The sequence below is a fragment of the Eubalaena glacialis genome, chromosome 4, assembly GCF_028564815.1.
Source record: "Eubalaena glacialis isolate mEubGla1 chromosome 4, mEubGla1.1.hap2.+ XY, whole genome shotgun sequence".
NCBI classification, from domain to species: Eukaryota; Metazoa; Chordata; class Mammalia; order Artiodactyla; family Balaenidae; genus Eubalaena; species Eubalaena glacialis.
Window position 1 is genome coordinate 119,510,416 of NC_083719.1, and position 13,607 is coordinate 119,524,022.

The window sequence follows — 13,607 nt, forward strand, 5'->3', positions numbered from 1 at the left end:
GAGTGTAAAATACACTTCCAACAACTTAGTACAATAAAAGGGAACATATGTCATTGGTAGTTTGTTTATAGTGATTAAATACCCAAATGACAATATTTTGGATATATTAAATAAAAATATATCCTTAAAATTAATTTCACCTGTAAATTTTAATTTACATATGCAGCTTACATTATATTCCTTTTGGACAGCACTGATTTAGAACATTCCCAGCACCCCAGAAATCTTCCTCATGTTCCTATTTCTTCAATACCATCCCTAAAGGTAACCCCTAGAAGATATGTAGAACCTACACTTAGGCAAAATGAAGATAATACACATACCCACCATTTCAAGTCAACGTGCTGTTAACACTTGAAATACATATATCTATCTGTACGTTTATCTGTATATATACTGGCAAAAATGGCATCATACTACAATTATATTTTTTTCTAACAATTTATTGTACCGTACCCATCTGTCCATGTCTATGAGTATTCATCTACAGAATAGTTTTACAAGGCAAATAATGTTCAATTTTATGGATGTGCTGTAATTTAATAAATCCCCTTATTCTTTTTTTTAAAAAAATTGAGGTATAGCTGATTTACAATGTTGTGTTCATTTCTGCTGTACAGCAAAGTGCTTCAGTTATACATATATATGTATTCTTTTTCATATTCTTTTCCATTATGGTTTATCACAAGATATTGAATATAGTTCCCTGTGCTATACAGTAGGGCTTTATCATTTATCCATCCTATATATATAATAGCTTGCATCTACTAACCCCAAACTCCCCATCCTTCCCTTCCCCAGCCTCCCCCTCCGCCACCACCTTGGCAACCACAAGTCTGTACTCTATTTCTGTTTCATAGATACGTTCATTTGTGTTGTATTTTAGATTCCACATATAAGTAATATCATATGGATTTGTCTTTCTCTTTCTGACTTACTTCACTTAGTATGATAATCTCTAGTTGCATCTATGTTGCTGCAAATGGCATTATTTTGTTCTTTTTATGGCTGGGTAATATTCCATTGTATACGTGTGCCACATCTTCTTTATCCATTCCTCTGGCGATGGACATTTAGGTTGTTTCCATGTCTTGGCTATTGTAAATAGTGCTGCTATGAACACAGGAGTGCATGTATATTTTCTCTGGATGTATGTCCAGGAATGGGATTGCTGGATCATATGACAGCTCTGTTTTTAGTATTTTGAGGAACCGCCATACTGTTTTCCATGGTGGCTGCACCAACTTACATTCCCACCAACAGGGTAGGAGGGTTCCCTTTTCTCCACACCCTCTCCAGCATTTGTTATTTGTAGACTTTTTAATGATGGCCGTTCTGACCGGTGTGAGGTGGTAACTCATTGTAGTTTTAATTTGCATTTCTCTAATAATTAGCAATGATGAGCATCTTTTCATATGTCTATTGGCCATCTGTATGTCTTCTTTGCAGAAATGTCTATTTAGGTCTTCTGCCCATTTTTCGATTGGGTTGTTTGTTTTTTTGTCATTGAGTGTATGAGCTGTTTGTATATTTTGGAAATTAAACCCTTGTCGGTCGCATCGTTTGCAAGTATTTTCTCCCATTCTATGGGTTGTCTTTTCACTTTATTTATGGTTTCCTTTGCTATGCAAAAGCTTATAAAGTTTTATTAGGTCCCATTTGTTTATTTTTGCTTTTATTTCTATTGCCTTGGGAGACTGACCTAAGAAAACATTAGTACGATTTATGTCAGAGAATGTTTTGCCTATGTTCTCTTCTAGGAGTTTGATGTTGTTATGTCTTATATTTAAGTCTTTAAGCCATTTAGAGTTTATTTTTGTGTACGGTGTGAGGGTGTGTTCTAAGTTCATTGATTTGAACGCAGCTGTTCAGCTTCCCCAACACCACTTGCTGAGGAGGCTGTCTTTTCCCCATTGTATATTCTTGCCTCCTTTGTTGAAGATTAATTGACCATAGGTGTGTGAATCCCCTGACTCTTGAGCCTTTAGGCTCTTGCCAATTTTTCACTACTATAAACTATGTTATAATGGGCATACTTGACCTAGAGAATACTATGCTTGGTGAAATAAGTCAGACAGAGAAAGACAAATGCTATATAATATCACTTATATGTAGAATCTAAAAAATAGATCTATGTCCAAATGAATCTATATACAAAACAGAAACAGACTCGCAGACATAGAAAGCAAACTTATAGTTACCGAAGGGAAGAGGGGGGTTGAGGTGGGACAAATTATTAGTATGGGATTAACAGATAAAAACTACTATACATAAAATAGATAAGCAACAAGGATTTACTGTATAGCAGCAGTCCCCAACCTTTTTGGCACCAGGGACGGGTTTCGTGGAAGACGATTTTTCCATGGACGGGGTGGGGGAATGGTTCAGGCAGTAATGCAAGCAATGGTTCAGGTGGTAATGCGAGCGACGGGGAGCGGTGGGGAGCGGCAGATGAAGCTTCACTCGCTTGCCCGCCACTCACCTCCTGTTGTGCAGCCCGGTTCCTAACAGACCACAGACTGCTACCATTCCGTGGCCCAGGGGTTGGGGACCCCTGCTGTACAGCACAGGGAATTATACCCAAAATCTTGTAATAACCTATAATGCAATATAATCTGCAAAACAACAACAGCAACAATGAATCACTATGCTGTAGACCTGAAACTAACACAATATTGTAAATCAACTATATTTCAATTAAAAAAAAATAATGCAAACCCTTGCCATTAAATCTTTGCTATGTTCTTAAAATTTTTCTAACCATGGAGTTGCTTGTTAAAAGACTGAGATGCGTGATTTGAAGGCTGCCAGATTGTCCCCCTCCCCACCTTTTAACAACAAAAACCTCTTACTGGTGAATGCCAGTTTGAAAGTTAGAGGGAAAAGAATCCTCTCTAGAACACAGACTCACTCCTTCCTAGATCTAAAGTACAGAAGGCACTGCTTCCCTAAGAATGCTAGGTCATCTATAATGCAAAAGAACAGGCAGGTTGGGACTTCCCTGGTGGCGCAGTGGTTAGGACTCTGCGCTCCCAATGCAGGGCGCCCGGGGTTCAATCCCTGGTCTGGGAACTAAATCCCACATGCGTGCTGCAACTACAAGTTTGCCTGCTGCAACTAAGGAGCCCACACACCACAACTAAGAAGCCAGAGAGCCGCAACTAAGGAGCCTGCCTGTCGCAACTAAGACGCGGCACAACCAAATAAATAATAAATAAATAAATATATATTTTTTAAAAAGTCCTGAGAGAAATATTTAAATCAGGAGACCTCACCCCTCAGAAAACATTCAATAGCCTCATTAAAAAAAAAAAAAAAAAAAGCACAGGCAGGTCTCGTTCCTATGGGGCAGAGGGAGAGCTGTTGGGTTCCCAAGGAGGAGATATTTGGAACAAGGATGGGAAAGCTATATCTGTGAGAAGGCAAGTGCTAACTAGGTGAGTTAGAGAGACCAGACATGCTCTCAGGTTAGGTCTAGAAAAAGGGATGGGGCTAGCAGAGCATTGTGCTTAGCTGCTGTTAATGCGGATAATCCACATCCCCAGTCGCCCCCCACTGGTCTCCATCCATTTATGTGGGATGTTTGCTCTGTGAAGGGAGAAGAAGAGTAGCCCCCACTCGCCGCAACTAGAGAAAGCCTGTGTGCAGCCACGAAGACCCAACACAGCCAAAATTAAAAATAAATAAATAAATTTATAAAAAAAAAATTAGAAGAAAAGTGAAGTAGAGAAGGATACTGAGTCATGACACAAAAGCTTAGGCAACACAAAAGAAATGATTGATGGATATGAGCATGTATGAAAATGAAATACTTAAGAAGAGAAAAACAAGTTAAAAGACAAATGAAAGCAGGAGAGAAATATTTGCAACTTCTGAGACAGACAGGAACTAAGAGCTCTTACAAATTCATGTGCGTGAGCGCGTGCACACACACACACACACACTCCAAAACATGTCCCAGAAGCATGTCTTCTCTCCTGGGAGACTGGACTCTAAATGTGCAAGGAGAGAATTGTGTCTGAAATGTCTTTGTTCTGCCCAGGGGACATTATACATGGTAAGTACTCAGGTGGAGTCTGTTGATTTCAGCTGTTTATTGCAGTTTCAAAAATGTCTGCACCTCTTTCCCTTCCTCACACTTAAAGACTCTCCTCTCTCACTCCGAAAAATCTCATTAAAATGCTTCCTGTGCAGTTTGTGACTCACAGCTGGATTATGGTACCCGCAGTGCTGATTTCAGCAAGAAATCCTCCCCCAGGCATAGGTTGGGTTCCTGCAATGCCCAAAGAGTGAATTAAACTGGAAAGTCTTTGCAACCATTCAACACCTCTTTCTTATGCCCTTACTATGTATCTGGAGCTGTATTTACTTTTTTTTGTTTGTTTTAATTTAAGTTTGTGCTCATAAGGGAGAGTACAGACAAGAAGAGGCCTGGTCAAGAAGCATGGGCATGGACTGGGAAATCTGGATTTAGTAGCTCTGCCACTTCTTATCTGCGTGACCAGACAGGCCTCTTCCATCCCTGGGGCTCAATTGCTCCCTGTGTAAAACGAGTGGGGGGACTAGGTGGTCCCCACAGGGTCTTCCAGTTCTAACAACTAAGGATTCAGCTCATTTTGTCTCTTGAATGTGTGGGTCCTAATAGCCATTTAACCTTATTTGAGAAGTTTTGGAAGTCCCTTGAGAGTCCTTTTCAGATTTTGGAACCCACCGAGAGTAAAATAGAAAATGCTTTCAATTACTGAAGTTGTTCCTCCATTTTCTAAAAAAGATTCCATTCCACTCATTTGGAAAAAGTAAAATTGCAACAGAATTAAATAACTAAGGAGGCAGTAATCAGGTTAGGTGGTGGGTCTGCTCCAGTCCCCACGTGTGCTGCGGTGATATGTGTTGCCCTATAATTTGAAAAGTGCCTGTTGGCTTTCCAGGGACTCAGTGTCCTCTGTTACCCCAGGAGACTGTCCAGACCAGGGCTGGCTCCAGACACAGATAGAATAAGCTCTGGGGTTGTTGTCCTGCCCCACAATGGCCGTCTATTTGCCTATGATTTTGGAATGTCCATGATGTCAGAAATTTCTAACACTAGCTTCTCCCCTTTGAATTAAGGTCTTTGGCAGTGATTATTTTTGGTTGCTCAGCACCTATGCCCCTTCTTCTGATCTGGCCACAGATGTAGGTGTGGTAGCTAGTGTAGGCCAAACATTAGCCTTCATTTTCCCAGACACATGATTGATCCAGACGGGCATGACACACGATGCTGGGAGAGAGAGGGTCCCTGTCCCCAGATCTAAAACTATCCCTGGGGGCTACTAAGCTGGGAGGATGTAAGTCTCAACTGCTGGCAGTCATCATTCTTGTACATGGAAAGAACCTGATGTGGAATGAGGCCAAGCTGAGGCTACAGAGATGAGATATGGAGAGAGTATCATGGAAGGAGGGAACCAAAGAAACAAAAGGGAGGTTCAGAAACAGGGGGGTGATGAAACAGAGAGAGAGAGAGATTTACTGATTCACCGTGAAGCTGAAGCTTTGGTTCCTGTAACTCCCCCTTAGAGTCTGTAAGCTGCTCTGCTATCTTCCCAGCTACATAAGCAAATAAATCCTCTTTCTGCTTCAGAGGTTTTGAATTTGGACGTGTCCTGAATAATGTATTATTGTATCTCCGGGAAGCTTTTCTTAAACTGTGAATGTGTTGTCCAGAGGGATGACACATGAAGCCAGTAATGTAGGTTAGGTTTTCAGATAAGCTGTGACTGGTACATAGAATAGATAACATTTTGACCAGGAAGATAAAGTAAGGGTATTGCTAGAGAAAGAAAGGTAGTGCTAGAAAAGGGCAGAACCCTTGTACACTGCTGGGGGGAATAATATAAAATGGTGCAGCCGCAGTGGAAAACAGTTTGACACTTCCTCAAAAAATTGAACATATGTTACCTTATGACCCAGCAATTCTACTCCTATGTATATACCGAAGAGAATTGAAAACATATGTTCGCACAAAATCCTGTACGTGAATGTTCATAGTAGCATTATTCGTAATAGCCAAAAAGGAGAAACAAACCAATTTCCATTAAGTGATGAATGGATAAGCAAAATATAGCATATCTGTACAATGGAATATTATTTAGCAATAAAAAGGAATGAAGTACTGATACATGCTACAACATGGATGAACACTGAAAATATTATGCTAAGTTAAAGGAACTTGTCACTAAAGGCCACATGTTACGTGATTCCATCTATATGAAATGTCTGGAACAGGCAAATCTATAGAGATAGAAAGTAGATTAATGGTTGCCAGAGGCTGGTGTACAGTGACTTGTATACTTTAAAAGGATGAATTACATCTCAATTTTTTAAAAAAGATTATTCTTATTATTCTGGTCATTCCCATCTTTGCATCATACCATCCAGAGTTCATTTTGTGGTTTGGCTCTGATTCTCCCCAGACCTAGAGCTCCCCATTCCACCCTGAATCCTCCACAATATTTAGAACCCTTGGGACACTGCCTGCCATGAATAGGAGCTGGGGCTGACTTCCCCTTCAAAGAAGCTAGACCCTTTTCTCCATGCTCAGTTATTTTGCTGGGGTACAAGACCAGTCTTATCAACTCAAAGGGGATAGGCAGCAGTGGACTGAAACTAATTCACAATTTTGTTTAAATTTATTTGTCAAAGGCAGAAATATTCAATTTCATGCATACTCCCAATTCCCTTCACTGGGAGCAGATTTCCAGAAGGCAATTATGTAGAACAAAATGTAATGGGTAACAGGGGGTACCTTGTGAATTATTCATAATCCAATAATGACTTTAACCCATTTTTATCACGACCTGCTATTGGTGTTAGCTTCTGGAAAGTTCCCAAAGTAAGCAACAGAGAGGCTTCCTTTAGCAATGCTTATATAACCATAAACCTCCTGCCTTTCCCCAAACCACCTGAATAATTAAAATCAAAAGAGACCTGGGATCCCTTTTCCTCCTCAAGTTCTTCAAAGCAAAGGGAAATGCTGCCTTACAGACTCCATCTCACTCACCCATTACTCCTCCTTAGAGTCTTCTCAGGGAGGTTGGTACAACGTCATGCCCAGCAGATGGGCTGGCTCTGGGAAGGTACACAATACTTATTTGTTTTTGATTGTTTAAATGAATGAATGAATGAATGAATGGTGGAAAGAATGAGGTACTTGTAGTAAAGAAGACTTTGGGCTAAGTGGTTTTGCTACTTATCAACTGTGTGATTTGAGCAAGTTTCTTGCTCTCAGGTTTTTTTAATCTGTAAAATGATACCTGCTTTGCTGGGTTATTGGAAGAATTTGAGAACATAATAAGTGCTCAGTAAGCAATAGCTATTATCATAGCTAGTCTTTCTTTCTAGTAACAGCCCTAGAACTTCCTCAAATCTGGTAAACAATGAGAGAGTCAGCCAAAGCTTCTAGAGCCGCAGGTTCCCAAATCTGGCTGTGTAGCAGAATCACCTGGGGAGTTTTTTAAAATATAAATTTCCAGATTCTGCCTCTGGAGATTCTGATTCAGTAGGAATGGGATGGGGTCAGAGGATATATTTTTTAGTTTTGTTTTGAAATTAAGGTAAAATTTATCTACAGCGAATTACACAGATCTTCAGAGTATAATTGGATGAGTTTTGACAAATGTATATAGAACATTTCCATGGCCCCAGAAAGTTAAATCAATCCCCACCCTGCATAGACCACCAATGTCCTGATTCCTGTCACCATAGGTGAGTTTTGCCCATTCTTGAATATCGGCAGAATCATACAGGATTCACTTTTTTGGATCTGGTTTCTTTTGCTTCTCATAGTGTTTTCCAGATCCATCCATGTTGTTGCATGGATCACATCAACAGTTCATTCCTTTTTATTGCTGAGTAGTATCCACCATATCGGCTGTACCTCAATTTGTTTCTCTCTTCACCTACTGAGAGGACTTTTAGGATTGTTTTTGACTATTATGGATAAAGCTGCTATAAATATGCTTTCATTTATCATAGGTAAATACCTAGGAGGATAATTGCTGCATAAGAGCGTTTAACTTTATGTTTACTTTATTTTTAAAAGCCCTTCAAATGATTCTGATGATCAGCCAGATTTGGGAACCCCTAAGGTAGAGAAACATCAACCTTGATGATTCAGCTGATGATTTGTTCAGCTTTTGTCTCGCTGTGCAGGTGTCAGGAACGACTTCTTTCACCAGGGAAACATCTTGTGTTGCCCCTCTCTTGGCTACCCAGCTCTTCTTTCCCCCGCTTGCCAATTTCTTACCAGAGAAGAGAGTTCCAAGCCAAGGATCCCCGTGAGTTTCTCGATGTGTCATCCAAAGAGTTCCAGGAAACACTGAGGATGTGAAGGGCATCAGATGAGGCTGCCAACCCAACAAAGACTTGCTTTAATCTTAGGATCGCTTGCTTAGGATTAAAGGCCAACCCTGCAGTCACTTGGGGTGGGAGGGAAGGCCATTTCCCTCTGGGCCACAGCAATCCCACCACCTGACACAGGGCCAGGTCTGGGGCAGTTTGGGACTGAGGCCTTCAGTGACCACATGGAACTCCAAGAGAAGTGCAGTGGCCAAGGCCCAGTAGACTCCTCAAGCTCAGGAAATTGGAGTCAGTGTTGGGTGCTGTAAACTGTGATGGGAGAGGAAAAGCTGTCAAAACACAGCAATTTTGTTTCAAGGGTCATGCTGGCTGTTGGCTGGGGAATAGTATTTTTTTTTCTGAAATTGTTTCTCCTTTTTGGGATTATTAGAATTTCACAGTAGGGGTGAAGACATTGGGAGCTGAAGTGATGCTCTAATCCAGCATTTCCAAAGGGTGGTCCATGTGTATGGTACTCAGGATGGTTTCAGGGATTATACAGATGAGTGTGATTAAAAATAAATATTTGTTTTAGCACATAGTCGAAAAAATAAAACTAGCACCGTAAATATGTGATTTCATGGATGTATTGCTTAGCATGGAGCCAAGTTATAAAGATTAATGAATTTTCAGAAAAAGATTAAGTATATAATAAGACAGGTAATACACAGGTGTGACAAAAGATATGAAGGTGGAGATGAGTGACTATGGTTCAGAAAACTATCAAGCCATGCGTTTGACATGAGCAAACCAAGGTGCCAAGATGCAAGTGACCTGCTCACAGTCAGACTTCCTCAGAGCCAGGACCGGATCACCCAAGTTACCTGGTTCCTGGCCATGTCACTAACGTGCTCTTCCCTCCTGTAGGGAGGGAAAGTGATCTCAAGGCCATGTAGCGTAGCCCCTAGATTCAAAGTCAAATGCACTTGCAGAAACCACCTGCAGTTTGCTCAGACTACGAAGTCAGGAGGAGTCCATAATAGGACCAGGCTCCAGGAAATCTGAGTTAATGAGAAGGAACCAGCCTTCTAAAGAAGGAGCACCAAGATCTCGGTAACTCTCCTCATATGAACTCTCCGGGGGAGAAGAGGACAGAAGTAGAACGGGCAGCTGGTTTCCCCATCCCTGTCCCTCATCCTTCCAGAAGATTCAAAATAGCCTCTAAGTCAAGGGACTAGAAGGCATGAGTGCCCTTTGTGGGCGGTCTACCTCTGCACAGGTTTTTCTGAGGTCTCAGGGAGGGCTCTGCTTGTTCACAGAGATAGCTTCAGGCAGCTGGAAACATGTCAGGGCACAGCTTCCCAGACGACTGTCATCTTTGAATCTTCACAAATCCAATAGGGAGCTGTGGAGGAGGCACCCCATTAGGAGTCTGGCATTTGCTGAGCCCCACGGCACTGAGAGAAAAGGGCAGGCACTGGAAATGCAGGCACGGACTTGAACTTTTTCAGCTGGAAAGTAATGTAACTGACCGTGGTAGAGAGGATCTGTTACTGAATTGGTTGACTGCACTCATGCTGGGGTCCTAGCCCAGACCAAGACCCCTGTCTCTGCCAGGGAGGTTCTTTTTCCGATCAGATTCGTACAGCCAATACAAAACTGATGCTGAGACTGGAAAAGCACAAGCTTTATTCACAGCCAAAGAATGGAGAAGCAGGAACCTAGTTCACAAATCAACTTCTCAACCCAATTCGGGTGGAGACATCAAATATATAGGATGGTCGAGGTAAAAGGGAGGAAATTGGAAAGAATGGGGGGAATATTCGTGAGTTATCCAAGAACAGGGGTGTGGTTTGGACCCAGAAATCCAACTCTCCTTTTCAGTCCTTGTATGGGCTTTTCCAGTTGTTGTCATGGCAATTGTCGACTGTCATGGCGCTGGCGGGTGTGTCATTTAGCATGCTAATGTATTACAATGAGACTATAACAAGGCTCAAGGTCTATTGGAAGTCAAATCTTCCACCATCTTGGGCCTAGTTGGTTCTAACCAGTTGTTTTTTTCTCTTTGTAGCTTCCTCCTGAAACTTAGATAAGAGTAATTGGTTTCTGTTCGAGGGAGGGACAGAGGTATGATTCTGGGGCAATAGGCTTGGTAACAGAGCCATATTACTATTTCTTTTCCCTGAATGGGATCTTGTGTCCCTTGCTGAAGCATCCCCGACCTCTGCAGTCTGGGAGCCACTTGTTCTTCCTCTGTGTCACCTTCTGGGTGTTGGGTAGTGTGTGACCTGCTAGCCCATCCCTCGGAGGAAGTCTCAGGGATCCAAAAACACGACCCCATCTAACCTCAAAGTAGGCGTGGTGGAATACACTGTGTGTAAGTTTTCCCGGTCAGCCTTACAAGAGTTCCGCATCGAGGAAGACACCGCTTTATCCTGGGCCCAAATCAGAGTCTGTGCATGAACTCCTCTGCCCCCATCTCCTGTCCTGGCTCTGGTCCTTGGGAATGGGAGCCCTAAGCATTTGAGAGTGGTGACTATTACCATAGTGGTATATAAACCATACCACTAAACCATAGTGACTATAGTTCCAAAGCTTCTCCTGTCCTTTGTAGGCTCAGCATGAAGATTCTTTAGTTGAGTAAAGCACCTTAATGTGTTTTTAGGATATGCCAGTGTTGGCACGGGAACCTGATTTGAGTGGAGACAGACAGGTGAATACCTCTGCAGTAGAACATAATAAGGAATTTCCAGGCACCTGCTGTGAGTTGGGGGTGAGGTGTGAGGTCAGGAGGGAGGGAAACCAGATAAGACCCTCGGATCTCAGCTCTAAGGATAGAAGATGGTGAGAATCGGACCACAAGTTGGTCTTGTTCTGAGCTATGGGGTGTTCGCCCTCTGTCACCTCCAGACCTTCAGTAAAACCTGCTGTAGCTGCCCAGTGTTGATGGTGAGCTGGACTCATGCATGGAGTGGTTAGGATTCCACATGAGGGTGACACAGGTGAGGTGGGCAGAGAAGACCCCAGAGCAGAGGGTGACCTTAAGAACTGGGACTGAACTGGGGCACAGGCCACAAAGCTGCCTCTCTGAAACAGAAGTTAGACCATTAAGGTATGAAAGCAAGAGTAGGGGCGGGGTGAGGTGAGGGTGGGGGAGTGGCAAGGGGCACACACTGCGATGGGTCTCACTTTGTAGGGGTGGTCTAGACCCTGGGATGGTCTGCCTTCCCCCAGAGCACAGAGCACTAACTGGGAACTTGGGAGTCTCCTTATTGGTACTCTGATCCCATCCTTGGCCTTCACTGGTTAGCCCAGGCCTGGGAACCTCCAACCTGGGGCAATGAGTCTCTCTCCTTGGTGTTTTGGTCTGGGAATGGGAGAGTGCTTGAGGTCAGGCTGTCTTCCATGACTGAGGCTGTGAAAAGTAAAACTCATAGGATCTGTCAGCAGCCACGCTTCCCGTCTTGTGGGAAAAGCCACTGCAAGGGGAAGGAAGGTTGCTGATGCCCTGAGAGGGACAAGAGATGGGGATGGAGTCCTGATGACTTTCAGACCTCAGATCCCCAGATGCATCACTGCCTAAAGAACACTTCTGCCTAAGTTTGGTCTTTGCCACTTGCATCCAAAAGTGCCCACTGGACACCGAGCACCATCTACTCACCCCTCATCTGGTGTGCCCCTCCCTCTGCAAGTGGGGAACTTAGATGAGGACAGAGGAAAATGTCTAGCCTAGGATCGGAGCCCCTCAGCTCCTTCATCTGCACCACACTTACAGATACCGCAAATTATATTTATTTGTTTGTTTACCTGTTTACTTTATCACCCCTCTCCCCTGGGGAAATGTAAAGTTCCGTTCTGTCTTGTTTAACATGGTGTCCCTAGTGCTTGGAACATAGTAGCTGCTCATGAGTCATTGAATGAATAAATGAATGAATGAATGAAGAAATCAGGCTTGAAATCAGGCCACTGTAGACCGCATACAAAGTCACGGTTGCAGCGGAAAGATCTTGGTGCCAGACACTAAGTCCCAGATGTTTGAAATTTGTGTGTCCAAGCTCTCTGCAAGTCAGCTGAGTACATATGCTGGGGGCAAGGCTGGATAACACAATCAGTGCTTCATAAACCCCAGATAAAGAGCCAGAGGCTGGGTATGATAAATGGGCTCTTGGGAGAAGAAGTTCAATGCAGATCACAAAGGTTTTCCAACAGGACTAGGGAACTGAAAGGCAGCTGTAATTAGAAAGCCTAGGCATTCAAAGCTGCCTGGAGGTCAGAGGGGCTGGGCTGGCGGGCTGGGAAGCTTGGGCAGGAAATGGACACGGAGGCACTGCAGTTCTGGGCTGACATAATTGGACAGAGATCAGCAGCCAGTTGCCATGGTAACAGCCAATCCGAGGGGCTGCTTCTGCGGCGTGGAGTGAAGGTTTCTAAAGAAGGGGCTGAAAAAGCTGCCTTTGTTCCCACTCTGAGCAAGTTGCTGTCAGATCCCTGTGGGGGTGATGCTGCTTGGGGCCTGAGCCAATAAGTGCTGGCCACTGTGGCCGGGATGGGGCCACATGAGGACCCAAGAGGGCTGGCTGGGGCTGGGGAAGCTCACTGTAGTCATGTTCTGTAGCTGCTGGTACCTCCCAGTATAGAGCAGTGGCCAATGGCTTGGGTTTCAGCATCTGAGAGTGCAGTATTTGGATCGCAGTTTGGCCCCTTAGCAGCTGTGTGACCCCAGAAACGAGGGAGCCTGAGTTTCCTTACATGTAAAGAGCGACTATAATTCCTTTTCTCCAGGGCAGTTGTGAGGATTGAGAGAAGTGATGCATGTCACACACTCAGTGAGTGGTAGATACTATTGTCATTCTTTTGACAAATGACACAAACTGCTTCTCAGCAGCTTCCCCAAAGGGCATTTAGCTTCTGGGGAGTAAAAGCCAGGTTTTGCTTCTTTAGGGATACCAAAAAGGCAGCCAACAGAGCCTCAAAAACTCCAGGACGTGACCAGTTAGACTAAAAAAGTGGTTATTTAAAAAGAAAACATTCTTTTTTTATTAATTTAATTTTTTTATTTATTTAATTTTTGTCTACATTGGGTCTTCGTTGCTGCGCGCGGGCTTTCTCTAGTTGTGGCGAGCGGGGGCTACTCTTCGTTGCGGTGCACAGCCTTCTCATTGCGGTGTCTTCTCATGTTGCAGAGCATGGGCTCTAGGCGTGTGGGCTTCAGTAGTTGTGGCGCATGGGCTTAGTCGTTCCGTGGCATGTGGGATCTTCTCGGACCAGGGCTCGAACCCCTGTCCCCTGCACTG